General features: G+C 43.0%; 1 protein-coding gene across 1 annotated transcript in view; it reads right to left on the bottom strand.

The window, feature by feature from the left end:
* Positions 1-12906, bottom strand: part of LOC126339265 (nitric oxide synthase, salivary gland) — a 1479392-nt gene extending 1466486 nt beyond the window's left edge. Inside the window, exon 1 of the mRNA XM_050001617.1 lies at positions 12786-12906. The gene's annotated coding sequence lies outside the window, so the exon portion shown is untranslated. The remainder of the gene's footprint in view (positions 1-12785) is intronic.
* Between the last annotated feature and the right edge of the window lie 7807 nt (positions 12907-20713).

Raw genomic sequence — 20713 nt, 5'->3', positions numbered from 1 at the left:
TTCATGGACGTCCAGTTCTTCCGCTGTGGAACTTATATGCTGCCCGGAAGACGGAAGAAAGTACTGGGAAGCGATGTCCAATACTTAAAATCAAGTTTTTGTAAGTTTTTCCAAATAAAGCCTCAGACTTTGAGAAAAAAAGACGAAAGCAAAGTTGTAGATCCAACAATATTACAAATACATGTTAATATTTCGTTCTGTTTCAATCCTATTATGAAACCAGCGCAAGAACAAGAGTGGTTTGTACATAATCTACTGTGCACCATCACTGCTTCTCATTAGATGCCAGAAAAAATTTATTTTGTCGGTATGCGCAATTTCGCGAAGAAATGTTGAAAAAAGGCTCCAAGTGTAAACTGTCTTAAGGAACTTTCTAGCAGACCAACTGTATGCTCGAACCCAGAATTATGTCTGCACGGACAATGTTCTTATTCGCTGAACTATTGAGTGACGAAGCATGACTTCCCCCACTGCCTCTCTCCTGCTTCACACTTCACAGAACTTCTCCTCTATATGACGCGACAACCACGCCTCGAAGAGGGAAGGTTACGGTTTAATGTATCGTTGACAAAGAGGCCATCAAAGACGGAGCCCAAGCTCGGACTGTTTCAAGGATGTGGAAGGAACCAACTCGTCATTTTCCCGGAGTGATTTAGTGAAATCACGGAAAACCAAAATCTGGATGGCCGGAAGCGGATTTGAATCGTCATTCTCCCGAAGATGAGTACGTGAAAGATAGGATATCACAGAGTGCCAGCGATGGTCGTATCTGGTTATCTCAGTCGGTAAGAGCGCTGTCCTAGAATGGCAAGCTTCTGGTTTCGATTCACGGTCCGATGCACAGTTTTACTCTGCCAGGAAGTTTCATAACAGAGCACTCTCCTCTGCAGAGCGGAAATTTCACTCTACTTCTTTCATAGGCGGGAAACGGAAGGCAGGTTGCTTTTTGAAGAGATAAAACGTTTGCCTCCTTTCTCAGCATTAACGCAACTACTTAACTGCAGGAGAAGCAGCTCTTCACTTCCCTGAAAGCCAGTTTTCGTGACACTGCTCTCTTTTTGTGTCGCCACGTCCACCGGCGCCTATGTTTTTTTTGGATCGTCCAACGTGTAAACTTAAATTGGGAGAAGAATGTTTATCGCTTGTCAAAATCAAACTCAAATAACTGTACTTTAGAATCTTTGAACACTTAGCTGTCTGTGCTGCACGTTAAATCGAAAAAATTAGGCTGGTATCTGTACAGATTTCATTGCTGACCTTGCAGCTTTCGAAGAATGAAGTTATAATGAAATCTAGCCCTTTCTCTACTTACAGGCTTTGCTAAACATCAACGGGGACAGTTGAAAGTGTGTGCCCTTATCAGGACTCGAACCCAGGATCTCCTGCTTACGTGGCAGACGCCTGCAAGCAGTGAAATGTCTAGATTTCATTAAAACTTCATTCTTCAAGAGCTGCAAGATCACCAATGAAATGTATACAGATACCAGATTCATACAGGCAAGGCTTACCGGCCAATGATCGTCTTCAGTGCGGATGCACTCACATTGCTGAAACTCGTACGGGAATCGGTAGACTGACTGCCGCGAGTGATGAGTATGGTTGGCTGGGCATTATAAATGTAGTGTGTGGACAGAAAATTGGAAAATTTGTGTCTCACTTGCAGCGTGCCAGAGATACGTCCCTGCAGCCGCACTTTTTGTCTGTCTTTTCCACTGTCCACGTTAATATTCATCAACGGTAGTGAGCATCGAAAGGTCTAGATTTCATTACAACTTCAAAAACTAAAGCGTTCGTTGTATGTTTTGTTTTTATTGTGTAGCGAATTAATGGTAAGCGATCCAGATCATAATTTTAGATCAGAAAAAGCGAAAAATGGAAGGGAAGAGAAGAAAATAAAAGAAAGGTAAGAAATTTCGAGGAATTTCAATGGAGGGCGCTTGGAGGAGAATGAAAAAGTAATATAGAGAGACCTTTTTAAATTGATGCAATTTAATTCTGCTTTTAAAGTGTGGAACATACACTGTCCAGTGAGGCCCACGTGGTAAAAGCCTGAACAACGGCCTTTTGCTGCGTGGAACACTGCGAGACATCCACGAAGAGAGGGATGTCGAGCCATGCCTCCTCCAGTGTCGTAGGTTTCTCGATTGAAGGTCGATGTCGCGTACAGCCCGATCAACGTGGTCCGACAGATTCTCGATTGTTTAAATCCGGGGAATATGGTGGACAGGGCAATGCGGTAATCTCATCCTGATGCTCTTCGAACCACACACGTACTCTGCGAGCTGTGTTGACACGTTGCCCTGGTGGTAGATGCCGTCTTGCCGAGGAAGCAAAAAATTGCATATAGGTGTGGACATGGACCCCAAAAGTACATGTCTACTTTTGCTGAACTGCTGTGCCTTCCGGAATGGTGAGATCGCCCATGGAATGCCACGAAACACTCCTTCGACCATAACGCGTGGAGCCTTCCGACCAATATTGTAGGGTGTTTGTCCTCAGACGTTTAGCGTCGATGGAGCATAAAACGTGATTCATCTGGAAAGGCCACCTGTAGCTACTCACTAGGGAATGGTACAATAAGACATATAGAAAAATACCTTGGAATTCTTTACAGAGGAAGAAGACAACGAAAGAAATGCACTGTCAAAATCTTAGCTGCTAAGAGACACTGCAAGTAATTAAAAAAACTGAAAATTGCCAAATTCGTAGTGCGCCAGGTGGCCGTAGAAATGTACTCCCCTAGTGGCACTGTAGCAACCGCGCATGCGGAAATGGAGCGCACACACACACACACACACACACACACACACACACAGAGCCGAGGTCGGCGGTAAATTTGTAAACAGGAAACACGACACAACCCGATCGCAGCTTGTGAAGTACATTTCAGGTTACCGCTCGTTGATGGTTGCTCTGGCACTACAGTACACAATTTCTCGAATTACCCATTCAAGTAACATCTATTACAAATTATCAATAAGTATTGACACTACAGATAAAGCTGAATTAATATTTATTGTGCTTTCGTAAGGCATGCGTGCTAATCGAATCTTTTTTTTCTTCCAGTTTCACAGTAATGTGGAATCCAATTAACGTTCTCAATTTAGCAATGATGAAAAATGAAGAACGTGGTTTCCAGCCGAAATCACCTACTTTTCCTGAGGACGTACGTATGTGTCATCTGTTAGTTGATTTTCTTGACATTCTTAACAATGATATACAATTTTCGTTTGAAATTGTGGTTGCGTTAGAAGACATAGAAAATAACTGTGGCGATCCCATGTGTGTGGTACGGACGATGTCAGTTGGGCCAGGAACAGTTCTGAAGAAGAATACTACCCCCCCCCCCAAGCAAAAAAAAAAAAAAAAATTGGTTAAACGAAGGAGGGAAAACCACTTTAACCACTTTCATAAAATCGGAGCGTGAACTCTACAAGTGGAAGAATGAATTACATGGAATAAGAAATATGCGTCAAACGGAAACTAGAAACCATCTGAATGAAAAACTTCTCCTTGGATTCAGAACTGCTCATGAGAAGCTATGCACCGTTACCGATGGGCTATCCTAATTGCATCTGGCATGAACAGTGAAACTCCCTGGCAGATTAAAACCGTGCGCCGGACCGAGACTCGATCTTCGAACCTTTACCTTTCGAAGAAGAGCTTCTATGAAGCTTGTAATGCAGGAGACGAGTTACTGGCAGAACTGAAGCTGTGAGTAGGGGTCGTGAGTCACGCTTGGGTAGCTCAGATGGCATTTGCCCAGAAAGGCAAAGGTCCCGAGTTCGAGTCTCGCTCCGGCACACAGTTTTAATCTGCCAGGAAGTTTCATATCAGGAGACACTCCACTGCAGAGCAAAATTATCATTCTGGCATGAACATTGCTAATTTCCAGGCTACATCGGTCTGGTTACGCAGGCTCAAGAAATCATACAGCACAGGAAGTTGCAAAATTACCAAGGTGACGTCACGTAAATGTGTAGAGCAGCTGCCAGTGATAGGCAGTGCTATACAGAAATACATAGTTGGGGTAAAGACGAAACTTGCTGTTAGCCCCGTAATTGGTGTTTATAACGATGATCAGTCAGATTGCGTGAAAGAAATGCGTGCAGGCTGCACTTCATAGTTTCGGGGTCAATGAATGCAACGACACTTTCATGTACGATAATGCCAGTGGTAAGTATGAGTGATTTACTGTTTATACAGCTGTATACCTGTTTTCAAAAACCTCAAGGCAAATTAGAACCATAAATAAAAAGTGGACTGTTTTGTTGCAAAAATCTTGTAATCGACATATCAATAGCTGGAAAAACGGAAAAGAATAATTTTCAGCGTTTCGTTCGAAACGTATTCCTACCAGCTGCAGAAACTAATTCATTGCTTTTGTTGGGTTCATGGTCTGGACATAATGACGCCAGTGTTTCCGTGCAGGACGGCGAGAAATCTGCAGGTGTAATGTGGATTCCGGCTGCAACTACAAGAGCGAATCAACCACTCGATAAAGAATTTTTTTGACAGTGGAGAGCATTTTTCAGAAAATTATCAGACAATGAAATTTCCGATACATCTCTCTCATTTAAGGTTTATCGGCGGAACAGTATTTTTAAGCTCATTTGTGCATTACCAGTTTTCTTCGCTACGCTTTACGAATTTGATCAAGTATGCCTGGTACGCAGCGCAATATACTCAACAACGGTCAGGACCATTTCTGACTCCTTCCCAGTTCTGTATAAAAAAAAAAAAAACTAGCGGTTACTGCGAAGCTAACGATCTCCATGCAAGTCATGCATACATAAAAATTGAGACACTTCTTCCTTCGCTGCGCCATTTTGCATGAAGGACAGTGTGCTCGCCATGCAACATAAGTCTCACTGAACAGCAAAGTTTCACATTGTAGCTCTAACAAGATAGAGTTGTATCCTGTATGTGGAATATTAGCTCCAAAGACTGCTAACTAATAACACAGTGTTCATAGGCATTGTTCGCTACCTCGTGTCCTCTTCTGTTCCCTCTAGTATAAGCGATTCTACCCATATACAAGCGAATGGTTATGAATGTTCTGCAAATCCTCATTCACATGTGTTCACTTCCATTCGCTTCATTGTAAACCAGGCTTTAAGTGCTTAAAATTAGTGTCTGTGGACTCCGGATAATTCCGCTTCGCGGCGCTGCGTGTGTGACTCGCCGAGTCGCACGCTAGGCGGCAAGGTCTGTGCAAACCGCTGTTGTAAGCTGTTCTTCGCGCGGCAAAAATCTGTCGATTCAACATTTTTTACAAAATACTTGCAGTTCCTCTCAGCAGATAAACTTTTGACTGTGCATATCTTTCGTTATCTTCTTCCTGTGTAAAAAATTTCAGGGTAGGTTTCGACATGTCTTATTGGACCATTCCGTTGTCAGTGGACTTCCAGTTACGGTACGGGAGTGAAAATTCCAGCCTTCGTCCCAGATTAACAGCACTCGGCATGGGAGGATGATCTAGGCGCTTACTGTGGAAACCCGTGCGCAGCAACGTTCGCTGAACATTCGTTGAGGAAACGCTGTTGGTAGCCCTGTCAGTTGCTCAACAGTTGCACATCTATATTTCCGTACACATCTCTGTAGCCGTCGTTCATCCCTGTCGTCCAAGGACCACAATTGCTTTGGCGCCGGGTTTGGATAGCCCCATTTTGCCATGGACTCGTATACATATGCGCTAACAATGTTGATACTTGGCGCGGTGGGTGGCAGGAGCGACCGCAAAGGCATACTCCATTTTAGTCGCTCCCATCAGCCACCGCGCCGAGAGTCAACTTTGTTTGCGCGAATTTTACTTTAACCACGGCGGCATGCGAACATTTTACAAAGTTAGCCGTTTCGGAAACGCTTCCACCCTTGAGGAAAAAGCCAGTGATCATGTCCTTTGGCCATCTGATTGATCGCTCCGTTTCTGCATTACTATAACGAGCGCACTGTTTTTCGCCTCTTACCGACACGATTTATATTCCGTCCACTGCTGGATCTGCCGTCTGCCGTCTGTGTGTGATTATTGCACGTTCACGTCGAACATAGGCAGTGGTCACATTAATTTAGACCTAAGTACCATAACCACTTAACCTCACACATTTATTTAAACTGTATTTCATCGTTTGAAGGTTATTTATTTTCACAAAGGGCGCTTCTAACACCGTTCTTCTACCGTAGGGCAACAACACACCAAAAATACTTCGCCACGGTGGAAAAATAAAAATTGAAAACGGACGATAGTGTAAAGTGTATCTTGAAAATCATGCGAACAGCCGTCTGATGATGAACTTGCCAGTTCGAAACCGGTAACGGCGCTATTTACCTAAATAAATAGCAGTATTAATAGTGGCTGGTTGCTGTTTCCTTCTTTGTAAGAATTAACCAACACCTTAATGTGACTGGACGGTGTATATCCCAGAAGAGCTTTCTTGGATATCGGCTTTTGCGACATCTTTTATACGTCGCCATTATAAAGCAGGTATACAGGGTGTTACAAAAAGGTACGGCCAAACTTTCAGGAAACATTCCTCACACACAAATAAAGAAAAGATGTTATGTGGGCATGTGTCCGGAAACGCTTAATTTCCATGTTAGAGCTCATTTTAGTTTCGTCAGTATGTTCTTCCACCTACGCGCAATGGAGCGCGTTGTCATGATTTCATACGGGATACTCTACCTGTACTGCTAGAACACGTGCCTTTACAAGTACGACACAACATGTGGTTCACGCACGATGGAGCTCCTGCACATTTCAGTCGAAGTGTTCGTACGCTTCTCAACAACAGATTCGGTGACCGATGGATTGGTAGAGGCGGACCAATTCTATGGCCTCCACTCTCTCCTGACCTCAACCCTCTTGAGTTTCATTTATGGGGGCATTTGAAAGCTCTTGTCTACGCAACCCCGGTACCAAATGTAGAGACTCTTCGTGCTCGTATTGTGGACGACTGTGATACAATACGCCATTCTCCAGGGCTGCATCAGCGCATCAGGGATTCCATGCTACGGAGGGTGGATGCATGTACCCTCGCTAACGGAAGACATTTTCAACATTTCCTGTATCAAAGTGTTTGAAGTCACGCTGGTACGTTATGTTGCTGTGTATTTCCATTCCATGGAAAGTAAGCGTTTTACGGACACATGTCCACATAACATATTTTCTTTCTTTGTGTGTGAGGAATGTTTCCTGAAAGTTTGGCCGTACCTTTTAGTAACACCGTGTGCAAATATTAGTATTCAGGATGAATTTTCAACATAGTGCTGCAACAAATTTACTCGTTACATTCCTATACTTAAAAAGTGGCAACTCATATAGTGTGATTTCGTAGTATAAGATTCGGAGATCATTTTTTGTTCTTTACTGTCTTTATTCCTTAAGAACATGATACTCTAAGGCATATACAGTGTGTCGTTTTTACACGAAACTGCGCTAGGCCCTATTCCCCGGAAGTGCAAAACATGTGTGTGTGTCAGTGGATAAACGTGTATTTGGACTCCTTTGTCTCAGGAAAGAAATTTGAAGACGGCTTTCCAGGAATATAGCTAAGATATTAAGGGGCTGAGTACTGAACTCAAAGTATAAAATCACGCATTTCAGTAAGGGCAGATAATGGCTACCTAGTGTCTTACTGCTGCCTGGTTTGGAATTTCTTCACATTCATTTATAAAGATAAATACAAAGTATATAACACCTCTTTCAAATAACATAAAATAATTTTATTAATACGCAAACCACTCAGAGAAAATAGTTATCGCATGTGTGTGAACGTTTGTCCAAAAAATAACTTAAATTAACGTTTTTGTAAATTTCTACGTCAAATTTACACATTTGAAAGCCGTAGCTACACCGGTACAGAACCGATGTATCAGCTTGCGTAATCTCCAAGTACATATGGCTGGAAACAATAGCCTCTTGAAGGGTATCTTTATAATAAACGTTATGTGACGTCTAACGCAATTCTGGCCAGTAAAACGTGGCCTTGTATAAGTGAAACACAATACGAATAAGCCGGCTGGGGTGTCCGAGCGGTTCTAGACGCTACAGTCTGGAACAGCGCAGTCGCTATGGTCGCAGGTTCGAATCCTGTCTAGGCCATGGACGTTTTTTATGTCCTTACGTTAGTTAGGTTTATGTTGTTCTAAGTTCTAGGGGACTGATGACCTCAGAAGTTGAGTCCCATAGCGCTCAGAGCCATTAGCACCATTTTTGAACAATGCGAATAATACAGTACCGATGTCCCCTGTGTCATCTCTCATCTCTCCTACGTAATAGTGAGTGCTCGAGTTAAATGTGTCCAGTGATTTCAAAAAACTTCACGACTCAACATTCTCGGATAAAATGCGATGTCGTTTGGAATTACGTGGTAACAGGGTCATTGAAAGGAATTTCCGAGTAGTAATATGACACATGGTTTCTATCACTGAGCAGTGTATTTGAAATTCAACAGTTTTTTGCTATGTCTATGAATCGTAGTTTGTGGTTTTCAACATTGGAATATTATTTAAACAAGAAAATCGATATTGCGTAAAACAAAGGAGATTTTAAAAGCAACTTTTCAGTGTGGCAATTACAAGAATATACAGTGTTCTTTGACTTTCAGTTCTAAATAAATTGTTTCTTTTCCATTTTCACGGAATAAAAATTCATGATCTGAAAATGACACAAAGTAGTGCAAAACGACACATTTCTCTCACATTTGTTTACTGTCTTAGGTTTCTTTTTCATTTTTCCTGTTCCAGTCCTGAACGACTTTAACTTGAAATTCTTGTTGGTTCGGGGCTCCTTCATGTACCTGCTTCAAATTTTAAATACCATTTCCTCATTAATTAACTCGTTCTCGAGGGCTGCAGTTGACTAGATGATAAGAAAATAGCAACATTGCAAAGTAGGTGATCAGTAGGTGTGGCTGGTGTGCTTCTAAAGGTCGTCATAATTATTCGTGCCTGTAACGGCTTCGAATAGCAAAGTTCAGCTTTATTACAGAACTAAATTTACGCACTGAAGGGCGCCAGCTATAAACATCAGCCGGCAATAAAATGCTGAAGATAGATGTTACTTCAAATCACTTCTAAGTATACCATCACAAACCTGCGAAATAATTATTAGACGTCAACTAGTTCTGACAATGTTATCACATGCCTGACCTTAGAGCTTAAAATAGTGTGTACCTTATTTCCGTTATTTAAAAACATGGTATATATCAAGTTAGCACTGTATACGTGACATATTTTGAAACAATGTACATGTGGTGTGCACCTCTTTCAAGTCTGCTAGATGGCGCGATAAATTGTCAGAAGTTGATGGGCCATAATATAAATTTTAGCATCTTTTTTTGTTGTACACCTAAAACTACTTTTCACGGAAAATACTACGTTTATGTCAAATCATTGGTTTCTGCAATGTTTATCATTCATTATATTTTCTGAAGTCAAGTAGATTTACAATATTGTTTTGAACCAGGCAGACTTCTGTTTCATATCTAACGCCGTCATAATAATTAATAACATGGCGATCAATACGCGTGGTGGTCATGAATAAAGTGTAACCGACTAAGATTATTATTATTTTTTGCGAAGCGCGTCAGAGAAAGTGTACATGAAAATTGGATATTAGCGCTCAAGAGGAATTTTGTCCCCACATCACAAAACAAAAAAAAAAAAACAATAAATGTTACATCATTTGCAGAGAGATTGGATTATCTTGTATAAGGTAATATAATTTCACTTAGAAACGACATTCCATCGAGAAAATCCGTACGGTAGATTTTCCTAGAATTTGGATGGTTTCCCGATGATATTGTAATTCTGGTAGAGAGAGAAAAGGGCTTCGGGCAACTTTTGAAGGGAATGGATAATGTCTTGAACAGAGATTATAAATTAAATTATTTAAACTCATTGACTGCTGCAATATCTGTCATTATCTTTCTTTCTGTTGTCAATGAGTTTTCTGTTACATCGAATTACGAATGACGTTAGATTTACAATGTTTTGTGCCTGCCAAAATTTAAAGACTGTTTTTGGGCTACAATCAACAGCAGAAATATATCGTAGGAAATACATCACACAGTGGCGTGTTATAAATTAGTATTTAATTCGTCTTTATTCGGTTCCGCGATTATTCGGTCTTTGACCATCAGCCTCCAGCTTGTGTTTAGGGAACTGAATGGGCCAGATCGTCACGTCGTGAAGCTTCGTTATTCTGTTGTACTATGATTGTGACTGTAATGTCATGTTGCGTGATGTATGACATACTGAAGGTAGGGTTGATAGAAGAGATAGAGAAGATCCAACGGAGAGCAGCGCGCTTCGTTACAGGATCATTTAGTAATTGCGAAAGCGTTACGGAGATGATAGATAAACTCCAGTGGAAGACTCTGCAGGAGAGACGCTCAGTAGCTCGGTACGGGCTTTTGTTGAAGTTTCGAGAACATACCTTCACCGAAGAGTCAAGCAGTATATTGCTCCCTCCTACGTATATCTCGCGAAGAGACCATGAGGATAAAATCAGAGAGATTAGAGCCCACACAGAAGCATACCGACAATCCTTCTTTCCACGTACAATACGAGACTGGAATAGAAGGGAGAACCGATAGAGGTACTCAGGGTACCCTCCGCCACACACCGTCAGGTGGCTTGCGGAGTACGGATGTAGATGTAGATGTAGATGTAGATTATTGTTTCTTCCTGGTAATGGACAAATGTCAGAACAGCTCGCAAGAAATACAAATTTACAAGACAGCACTGTGTCATGCCTTTCTCACGAGCTACACTTTACTGACCTTTCCCGTCATTATGCGATTACTATAATCTATAATGTGACTATCGAAACATAGTGGGCGTGAAATAACAATTCTAATAGTGAAAGGCAATATCTGAGCTACTAAAGATACTACTGGTAATCATCTATTTGGCTACAGACTTTCACTTCATTAGCCTATTACTTTTGGCAACTCTAACTTAGCAAGGTTCATTAAATGCTGACTAAGGTTATTAAATAGCATTTCATCATAGTCTGTTATACAGAACTGAGGAAAAAAGGAATTAGGGAAATAGATATTCTTTGATAGCAGTTTGCATTTGTTTGACGTGCCGATCGGTATCACGTAGAGCTGAAAATATTAACAAGACAGTCGCCGTACAATTTCGTATGCTCCACGCAGATGCAGCTGCTATTTCTTGTGATGCTGGGACTTGAAAAAGGATTCAGTGGAGCAGTTGAGACAGACTGAAGACTACCATGCACTGTAGAGCTCTCCATCGAGTAATAACAGGCCTGCATAAGGAGACAATTTGTAGTGACGTAACGACATTAACGCAGAAAATTCTTCCATATCGAAAGCCGGACTGTAAGCAGCCTCGAACACAATATCATTCAAAATATACAATGACCAATTCTTCCGTCCTGGTTAATACACTACATCTTCGCCTACCACTATTCGTAAACTACGCAAATTAGTATGTTATATACCATTTAATAACAGTAATGGCAACACTAGACGCGATCTCATATGTTTACTAAAGGTTCTGAACGTCATTTTCCTTTTTCTTACTGCATTGTATTACAGCAGCCTTGATTTCATTTCATATTACTTGCTAGAGACATGTACCACTTTGGAGAATGACACCTCCACAATGCGTATTCACGAATCATGTTACTTGCGTTTGCAACTGATACGTGCTAGTTGCGCGTGTCCCTTGAGTCGTCAGCATTGGAAGACAAACTGTAAATTATTCTCCCTCTCACTTGTATCAAAACCGCAGTGGCCGCGATACGTACCACTCTGCCTTTGACGTACGATGGAAATTATACTGTAGATCACGGCCAAACTCACCAACATCCATCAAAATTAAGTACATCCTAAAATAATACTGTGTCTGTAAGTATTTCTCTCTGTTACTAAGCAAGAAAACTACACTCTTAAGAACAACGTTGGTCGACGTTTCTGGATTCTGCTGTTAGTTCCTAGACGCATATTATTATAAAATACGGCTCAGTATCGTGGGACACATAAACGCTTGTTACGGCAGCATGCTGCCAGGGGCCGCAGTTTGACGGCCATTGTTCCGTACAGGTACCGAAGCTCGCAACTATCTCGCATTTGAAAAAAAAAAAGGTTCATTTACAAATGTTGCGCAAAACGGGTCGTTGATTACATTTACGTAAATTGTCTACCAGGCCGGCGACCTGAATTAATACTATTTCAGTAGGTCTTAACTTATGACAAAATGATACTGGCACATCGTTTCGTTATATTTGATCCATTGAAGGAGTGAGTAAATTATGATTTATTTATTATTTTGCGACTAAGTTGTAGAAATTTGAACTGACCGATAGAGTTTCTGGAGTCTGTATTTATCTTAGAAGACGTCATCAATACATGGCTGCCAGGGGCCGCAGTTTGACGGCCACTGTTACGTACAGGTACCGTAGCAAGCAACTAACTCGCATTTGGAAAAAAAGTTCATTTACAGGTGTTGTGCAAAAGGCACCGTAAATTACATTTACATAAATTGTCTACCAGGCCGGCGACCTGAATTAATACTATTTCGGTAAGTTTTAACTTATGACAAAGTGATATCGCACATCGCTTCATTATATTTGATCCATTGAAGGAGTGAGTAAATTATGATTTACTTATAATATTGCTATTTTTTGCTTGCTGAAGGCGAAGTTGTGCAAATTTAAACTGACCAATAGTGTGTCTGGAGCCTGTATTAATCTTGCAAGACGTCGTCATTACATAGCGAAACGGCGATTTCTCGTGCAGCCGCGCACTCACCTCGGAAACTTTGAAGTGGAGCGAGTCGAAGGCCTCTGCCCTGCTGGCGACGTTCCGGAGACGCAGCGGCTTCCGCAGCAGCGCGGGACTGCCGCTGCCGGAGGCGGGCGAGTTGGCCGGCGCGGCGCCGCTGGCCGCGCTGCCCCCGGCCGCTCCGCCGCCTCCGCCGCCTCCGCTGCCTCCGCCTCCGCCGGCGGCGGCGGTGCCCCCGGGCTGGCAGCCGCTCAGAGCCATGCGTGCGGCGTACTGAGCCTTCGCGACCAGCATTGTTGACCGGCGAGGCGCGTCGCGGCGCAGGCCGGGTCGGCGGCGTGGCTGCACACCCACTGCGCATGCGCGGCGCCCACGCGGCGCTCTGGGGGCGGCGCAACCGCGCGTCTGCCCGAAGCGGTCGCTTGGAGTACCCCGTGTAAGTCATTCATCAATAGCGGAGGACCACGCTCTTGACACGGCTGCGAATCGGACGAGCTTGACGCTCACAGCTGGACGGCCCACGGGGCATCGCAAGCACAAATTTGCGAGGGGCGTTCAATACGCACTACATCTACATTCATACTCCGCAAGCCAGCCAACGGTGTATGTCGGAGGGCACTTTACGTGCCACGGCCATTACCTCCTTTTCCTGTTCCAGTCGGGTATGGTTCGCGGGAAGAACGACTGCCGGAAAGCCTCCGAGCGCGCTCGTATCTCTCTAATTTTACATTCGTGATCTCGTCGGGAGGTACATTGATTTATTTAACCTGATCAGATTAGGGCCTTCAGGCCCTGTCTTACATCGGACCAGTGTTTCACACATGCAGCATTTCACACATCAGAGTTACATCATGACAATAGTTTAAATAAGAAAATTAGAATACTATACTGAGAATATGAATAAAGAGTAATGACTAAGACCTAATAAAGTAAGTGCTGGCAGTATTTTTACAACAGGTGCTATACATACAAATGATAATAAAAGCAATAACAGTAACAGTAAAAAAATCAAATAATAATGATAAACATGAGAAAAATTGGCAATAGTAATGAAGATTTGTGCAGATGTACATTAATATCTTGGCGCGTAAAGTAGATGCTTATTAGTATAGCGAGTTTTGGGGAAGGGAGATTTAAGGAGGGGGAAAGAGGGAAGTAATGAGGTGAAGTGCATTCATGTACAGAGGGTGGCATTACTGTTGCTTAAGTAGATATGTCATTAACTTTTTTGAAGCCGGAGATGTTTTTAAGTCCTCTAATATAAGGACGGAGGTTATTCCAGAGTCGGCTTCCCGCTACTGTAAAGGACTTGGAGAAGGTGACTGAGCAATGCAGTGGAACAGAGAGGATTTTATTATAATGGGAACGTGTGTTTCCGTCATGTTGTTCCGACATGAGCGTTAGGGACGAGGACAGATCTGAGGGACACTGTACATTTATAAGGCAGTAGAGGGTATGGAAATCTCTGCGTTTGTCTGCACGTAGCCAGGAGAATTTGACATATTTTGGTGAAAAGTGATCAAAAAGTCGAACGTCACAGCTACATCAGACGCAGGCATTCATGACCAGTTCCAGACGTCGCGAATTTTACTGAGAGAGGCCTTGTAGGATAATATCGCTGTAGTCAGTGATTGGGAGTATAAGCGTTTCCACTAATTTCTTTTTCAGATAAGTAGGGGGAAGCAATATATTCGATACTTCATCCAGAAACGCACCCTTTCGAAACCTGTACAGAAAGCTACACCGCGTTGCAGAGCGCCTCTCTTGCAGAGTCTGCCTCCTGAGTTTGCTAAGCATCTCCGTAACGCTATCACGCTTACCAAATGTGCCTGTGACGAAACGCGCCGCTCTTCTTTGGATCTACTCTATCTCATCGGTCAACCCGACCTGGTACGGATCCCACACTGATGAGCAATATTCAAGTATAGGTCGAACGAGTGTTTTGTAAGCCACCTCCTTTGTTGATGGACAACATTTTCTAAGGACTGTCCCAATTAATCTCAACCTGGCGCCCGGTTTACCAACAATTAACTTTATATGATCATTCCACTTCAAATCCAAAATTTTTGAAAAATACAGCCCTCAGTCGCGAACACAATTAACCATTTCAGGAGAAGTGGTTCCGTTTGAAACCACCTACAATTTTCTCGTTTTGTGGCAAAAGGGCAGTGGCTACATTTGGGATACCATTCAGCAGCCTAGTTGGTGCTGCCCTATAGCGGCTGTCACTGGAACCGCTTCCAAATCTGTAAATATTAGCAAGTAGTGAGGCGAGTTGGATAGCCATGTTTGTGTTCTGTGAGCGAACGTCTTTGTTCTCAAATTGTGACTGTATTCTTCTGTACTAGGTAACTTTTACGCATGTATTGAATGCAGAATACTGTTCTGTTTACATTAGTGCAAATAACCAAAATAATGCATTTATGTCCGGGAACGTTGTGGTTGTTCCATTTGAAACCACCCTTTATACACTCCTGGAAATTGAAATAAGAACACCATGAATTCATTGTCCCAGGAAGGGGAAACTTTATTGACACATTCCTGGGGTCAGATACATCACATGATCACACTGACGGAACCACAGGCACATAGACACAGGCAACAGAGCATGTACAATGTCGGCACTAGTACAGTGTATATCCACCTTTCGCAGAAATGCAGGCTGCTGTTCTCCCATGGAGACGATCGCACAGATGCTGGATGTAGTCCTGTGGAACGGCTTGCCATGCCATTTCCACCTGGCGCCTCAGTTGGACCAGCGTTCGTGCTGGACGTGCAGACCGCGTGAGACGACGCTTCATCCAGTCTCAAACATGCTCAATGGGGGACAGATCCCGAGATCTTGCTGGCCAGGGCAGTTGACTTACACCTTCTAGAGCACGTTGGGTGGCATGGGATACATGCGGACGTGCATTGTCCTGTTGGAACAGCAAGTTCCCTTGCCGATCTAGGAATGGTAGAACGATGGGTTCGATGACGGTTTGGATGTACCGTGCACTATTCAGTGTCCCCTCGACGATCACCAGAGGTGTACGGCCAGTGTAGGAGATCGCTCCCCACACCATGATGCCGGGTGTTGGCCCTGTATGCCTCGGTCGTATGCAGTCCTGATTGTGGCGCTCACCTGCACGGCGCCAAACACGCATACGACCATCATTGGCACCAAGGCAGAAGCGACTCTCATCGTTGAAGACGACACGTTTCCATTCGTCCCTCCATTCACGCCTGTCGGGACACCGCTGGAGGCGGGCTGCACGATGTTGGGGCGTGAGCGGAAGACGGCCTAACGGTGTGCGGGACCGTAGCCCAGCTTCATGGAGACGGTTGCGAATGGTCCTCGCCGATACCCCAGGAGCAATAGTGTCCCTAATTTGCTGGGAAGTGGCGGTGCGGTCCCCTACGGCACTGCGTAGAATCCTACGGTCTTTGCGTGCATCCGTGCGTCGCTGCGGTCCGGTCCCAGGTCGACGGGCACGTGCACCTTCCGCCGACCACTGGCGACAACATCGATGTACTGTGGAGACCGTACGCCCCACGTGTAGAGCAATTCGGCGGTACGTCCACCCGGCCTCCCGCATGCCCACTATACGCCCTCGCTCAAAGTCCGTCAACTGCACATTACGGATCACGTCCACGCTGTCGCGGCATGCTACCAGTGTTAAAGACTGCGATGGAGCTCCGTATGCCACGGCAAACTGGCTGACACTGACGGCGGCGGTGTACATATGCTGCGCAGCTAGCGCCATTCAACGGCCAACACCGCGGTTCCTGGTGTGTCCGCTGTGACGTGCGTGTAATCATTGCTTGTACAGCCTCTTGTCCGGAGCAAGTATGGTGGGTCTGACACACCGGTGTCAATGTGTTCTTTTTTCCATTTCCAGGAGTGTATGTTCAGTTTATGTATATTCCATTTAATTTTTACATTTTTCTGTCTCACTGTATGAAAATTAGTACAATGAAAACAAGGAAAAGCTAAAAATTAATTTTTTTTTATTTTGCCCTGAAAGGGTTAATTTGTGACCTAGGTTTCGGTGTCACAATGGGAACCTTCATCGGACAAAATTATAATTAAATGTTAGAGCATAACGTACCAAAAAATACCAACGCTGCGGTCATACATAACACTACACGAAACTAGTTTTGTGTTGACTTTAGCAGAGGACACATGGCATCCCCTAGTGGCTTGCACCTCTGTTGCATTTTACTTTAATTCTGACTATCTCACGCTGTCAGGTATGACCGCAGCTTTCGTACTTTTTTGTGTACTTTATGCTGTAACATTTAGTTTTAGTTTTGTCCGAAGAAGGTTTCCCTTGTGACACCGAAACCTAGGTCACAAATTAATTCTGTTAGCCACGGAGGGCTGTGTTTTTCAAAAATTTTGTATTTTACAACAGTCGCTGTGACATTGTAATTCTGTCAGAGACAGCAAAGGCCTTGGAAGAGCAGTTGAACGGAATGGACAGTGTCTTGAAATGAGGATATAAGATGAACATCAACAAAAGCAAAACGAGGATCATGGAAGGTAGTCGAATTAAGTCGGGTGATGCTGAGGGAATTAGATTAGGAAATGAGACACTTAAAGTAGTAAAGGAGTTTTGTTATCTGGGGAGCAAAATAACTGATGATGGTCGAAGTATAGAGAGGATGTAAAATGTAGAATGGCAATGCCAAGGAAAGTGTTTCTGAAGAAGAGAAATTTGTTAACATCGAGTATAGATTTAAGTGTCAGGAAGTTGTTTCTGAAAGTATTTGTATGGAGTGTAGCCATGTATGGAAGTGAAACATGGACGATAAATAGTTTAGACAAGAAGAGAATAGAAGCTTTCGAAATGTGGTGCTACAGAAGAATGCTGAAGATTAGATGGGTAGATCACATAACTAATGAGGAGGTATTGAATAGAATTGGGGAGAAGAGGAGTTTATGGCACAACATGACTAGAAGAAGGGACCGGTTGGTAGGACATGTTCTGAGGCATCAATGCATCACAAATTTAGCATTGGAGGGCAGCGTGGAAGGTAAAGATCGTAGAGGGAGACCAAGAGATGAATACACTAAGCAGATTCAGAAGGATTTAGGTTGCAGTAGGCACTGGGAGATGAAGAAGCTAGCGCAGGATAGAGTAGCATGGAGAGCTGCATCAAACCATTCTCAGGACTGAAGACAACAACAACAACAACAACAACAACAACAACAACAACAGTCGCTGATTGACATCCATGTTAAAAACCACTTCATATCGTTCCGTACCCATACTCCCAGAAATTTTACAGAAGTAACTGCTATCAGTGGTTGTTCCGCTATCATATAATCATACATTAAAGGATCCTTCTTCCTACGTATTCGCAATACATGACATTTGTCTATGTTAAGGGTCAGTTGCCACTCCCTGCACCAAGTGCCTAACCGCTGCAGATCATCCTGCATTTCGGTGCAATTTTCTAATGCTGCAACTTCTCTGTATACTACAGCATTATCCGCGAAAAGCCGCATGGAACTTCCGACAGTGTCTACTAGGTCATTTATATATATTGTGAAATACAATGGTCCCATAAGACTGCCTTGTGGCACGCTAGAGGTTACTTTAACGTCTGTAGACGTCTTTCCATTGAGAACAAAATGCTGTGTTCTGTTTGCTAAAAACTCATTAATCCAGCCACACAGCTGGTCTGATATTCCGTAGGCTCTTACTTTGTTTATCAGGCGACAGTGCGGAAGTGTATTGAATGCCTACCGGAAGTCAAGGAAAATGGCATCTACCTGGGAGCCTGTATCTGATATTTTCTGGTTCTTATGAACAAATACAGCGAATTAGGTCCCACGCGATCGCTGTTTCCGGAATCCATGTTGATTCCTACAGAGTAGATTCTGGGTTTCCAGAAATGACATGACAAGCGAGCAACAGACGTGTTCTAAAATTCTACAACAGGTCGATGTCAGAGATATAGGCCTATAGTTTTGCGCATCTGCTCGACGACCCTTATTGAAAACTGGAACTACCTGAGCTCTTTTCCAATCATTTGGAACCCCTAGAGACTTGCGGTACACGGGTGTTACAAGGGGCCAAGTTCTTTCGCGAACTCTGTGTAGAATCGAATTGGTATTCCGTCAGGTTCAGTGGACTTTCCTCTCTTGGGTGATTTCTGTTGCAACACACATTTATTTCTCCGCCAATCTCGATTGAAAATAAAAAATGGAGTTTGTTGTGGAACATCATGAAACGGAGGTGCGTTCCAAGCAGAGAACTGTCGCTGACGTTCTTTTGGTGGAAAACCAGAGCATCGTAAATATTCATAGATGCTTGCAGACCGTCCACGAAGACCTGTCACTGAACAAAAGCACAGTGATTGCTTGGGCGGGGCCAACAAGGACCCGCAAACCTGTCCGATCTCCCACGTACCGGCCGGTCGCTCACAGCTGTGACCCCTGCAATCTTGAAACGTGGAGACGCTCTCGTTGAGCTATTTATTAAATTTATCTGTATATGAAATACTGAGTGTTTTTCAAAAACTCTTTCCTGCGTAACATGTTGACCTTGTGTTTAATCTCAATGAAATGCTGAATTTTAAATAATGAAAATGAATCAAATTAAATGCCAAAAGAAACTAATTATGTCTTCGGTGAAAATTATTTAACCTATACCCTATACTGAAGTACATTATGATAGTTACGTAACATGAAATGCAGTGTCTGACGAAATAAAATACTACTCAACATGGAAGAAAAATCTGTTTAATATCATCTCGACTGTTCTGTAAATTAATCTTATTACCTCGTATAACAGTTGAAAATTATTACGACGTGCTATTTGTTCCCATGAAAGAAAAGTAACTTATCTCTTGCTCAGCTATTTTGTGTCTGGTGTAACGATGCTTTCAAAGGCAAGATGAATACAGCTAATGCAACAACCAAAGAAAAATAATTTATTTTAAATTTTTTATTTCCTTGTAAGAAACAATGAATGCGTTTGGAGTAAGAGCAATTCATACCCGACAAAATATTTTAAACTTCACAAAGAGCGATGGAGAAGGGTTTTACTACAAAGAAAAGTGTTCTTGTAAAAATAAACTCTTATTATTGTCACAAAAGACGCTGCAGCATAAGAGGACTCTAGCGATTACGAAATTCTTTCACTACAGAAATTACATACATTTAAATAAGTTGCGTAATTTGTGACATAATGAAAACACAGAGATTAAATTATCACAAATCATGACTATTACTAGTTATCTAGGGAGTAAATAATTCTTGAACTGAAACTTCCTGGCAGATTAAAACTGTGTGCTGGACCGAGACTCGAAGTCAAGATCTTTGCCTTTTTTCGGGCAAGTTGTCTACCATCTTTTGTTCTTTTTTTGGTGGATCTCATTTTGTTCGTTAATGTTCTCTGTATTTGTTCGGTGCGGACGTCTCATGACGCTTGTTCAGGTACATCGTTGATCTAATAACTCAGGTTCTTTTGTTTTTTGTTTTGTTTTTCTGTTTTAAACAGAGGGCAGAGGGTTACCCTGTGACCGAACACGCTGAGCTACCGTGCTGGCGACCATCTGAGCTACCCAAGGGCGACCCGAGATCCGTCCTCACAGCTTCAATTCCGCCAGTACCTCGTCTCCTACCTTTCAAACTTCACAGAAGCTCTTCTGCGAACCTTGCAGAACTAGCACTCTTGGAAGAAAGGATATTGCGGAGACATGGCTTAGCCACAGCCTGGGTGATGTTTCCAGAACGTAGAACACTTGCTCGCGAAAGGCAAAGATCCCGAGTTCGAGTCTCGGCCCTACACATAGTTTTAATCTACCAGGAAGTTTCCTATCAGCGCACACTCCGCTGCAGAGTGAGAATCTCATTCTGAATTCTTCAATTGATTGTTCTCACAAACAAACATTTCATTCTTTCCCGTGCGTGGGTTCCCTTGAAATATTCCTCCAAAACTGTTGTCCGTCAATACAGTCAA

This window comes from Schistocerca gregaria, chromosome 1 (genome assembly GCF_023897955.1).
Source record: "Schistocerca gregaria isolate iqSchGreg1 chromosome 1, iqSchGreg1.2, whole genome shotgun sequence".
NCBI lineage: Eukaryota > Metazoa > Arthropoda > Insecta > Orthoptera > Acrididae > Schistocerca > Schistocerca gregaria.
Note: the sequence above shows the minus strand (reverse complement) of the source record. Positions and strands in the feature narration are given on the sequence as shown.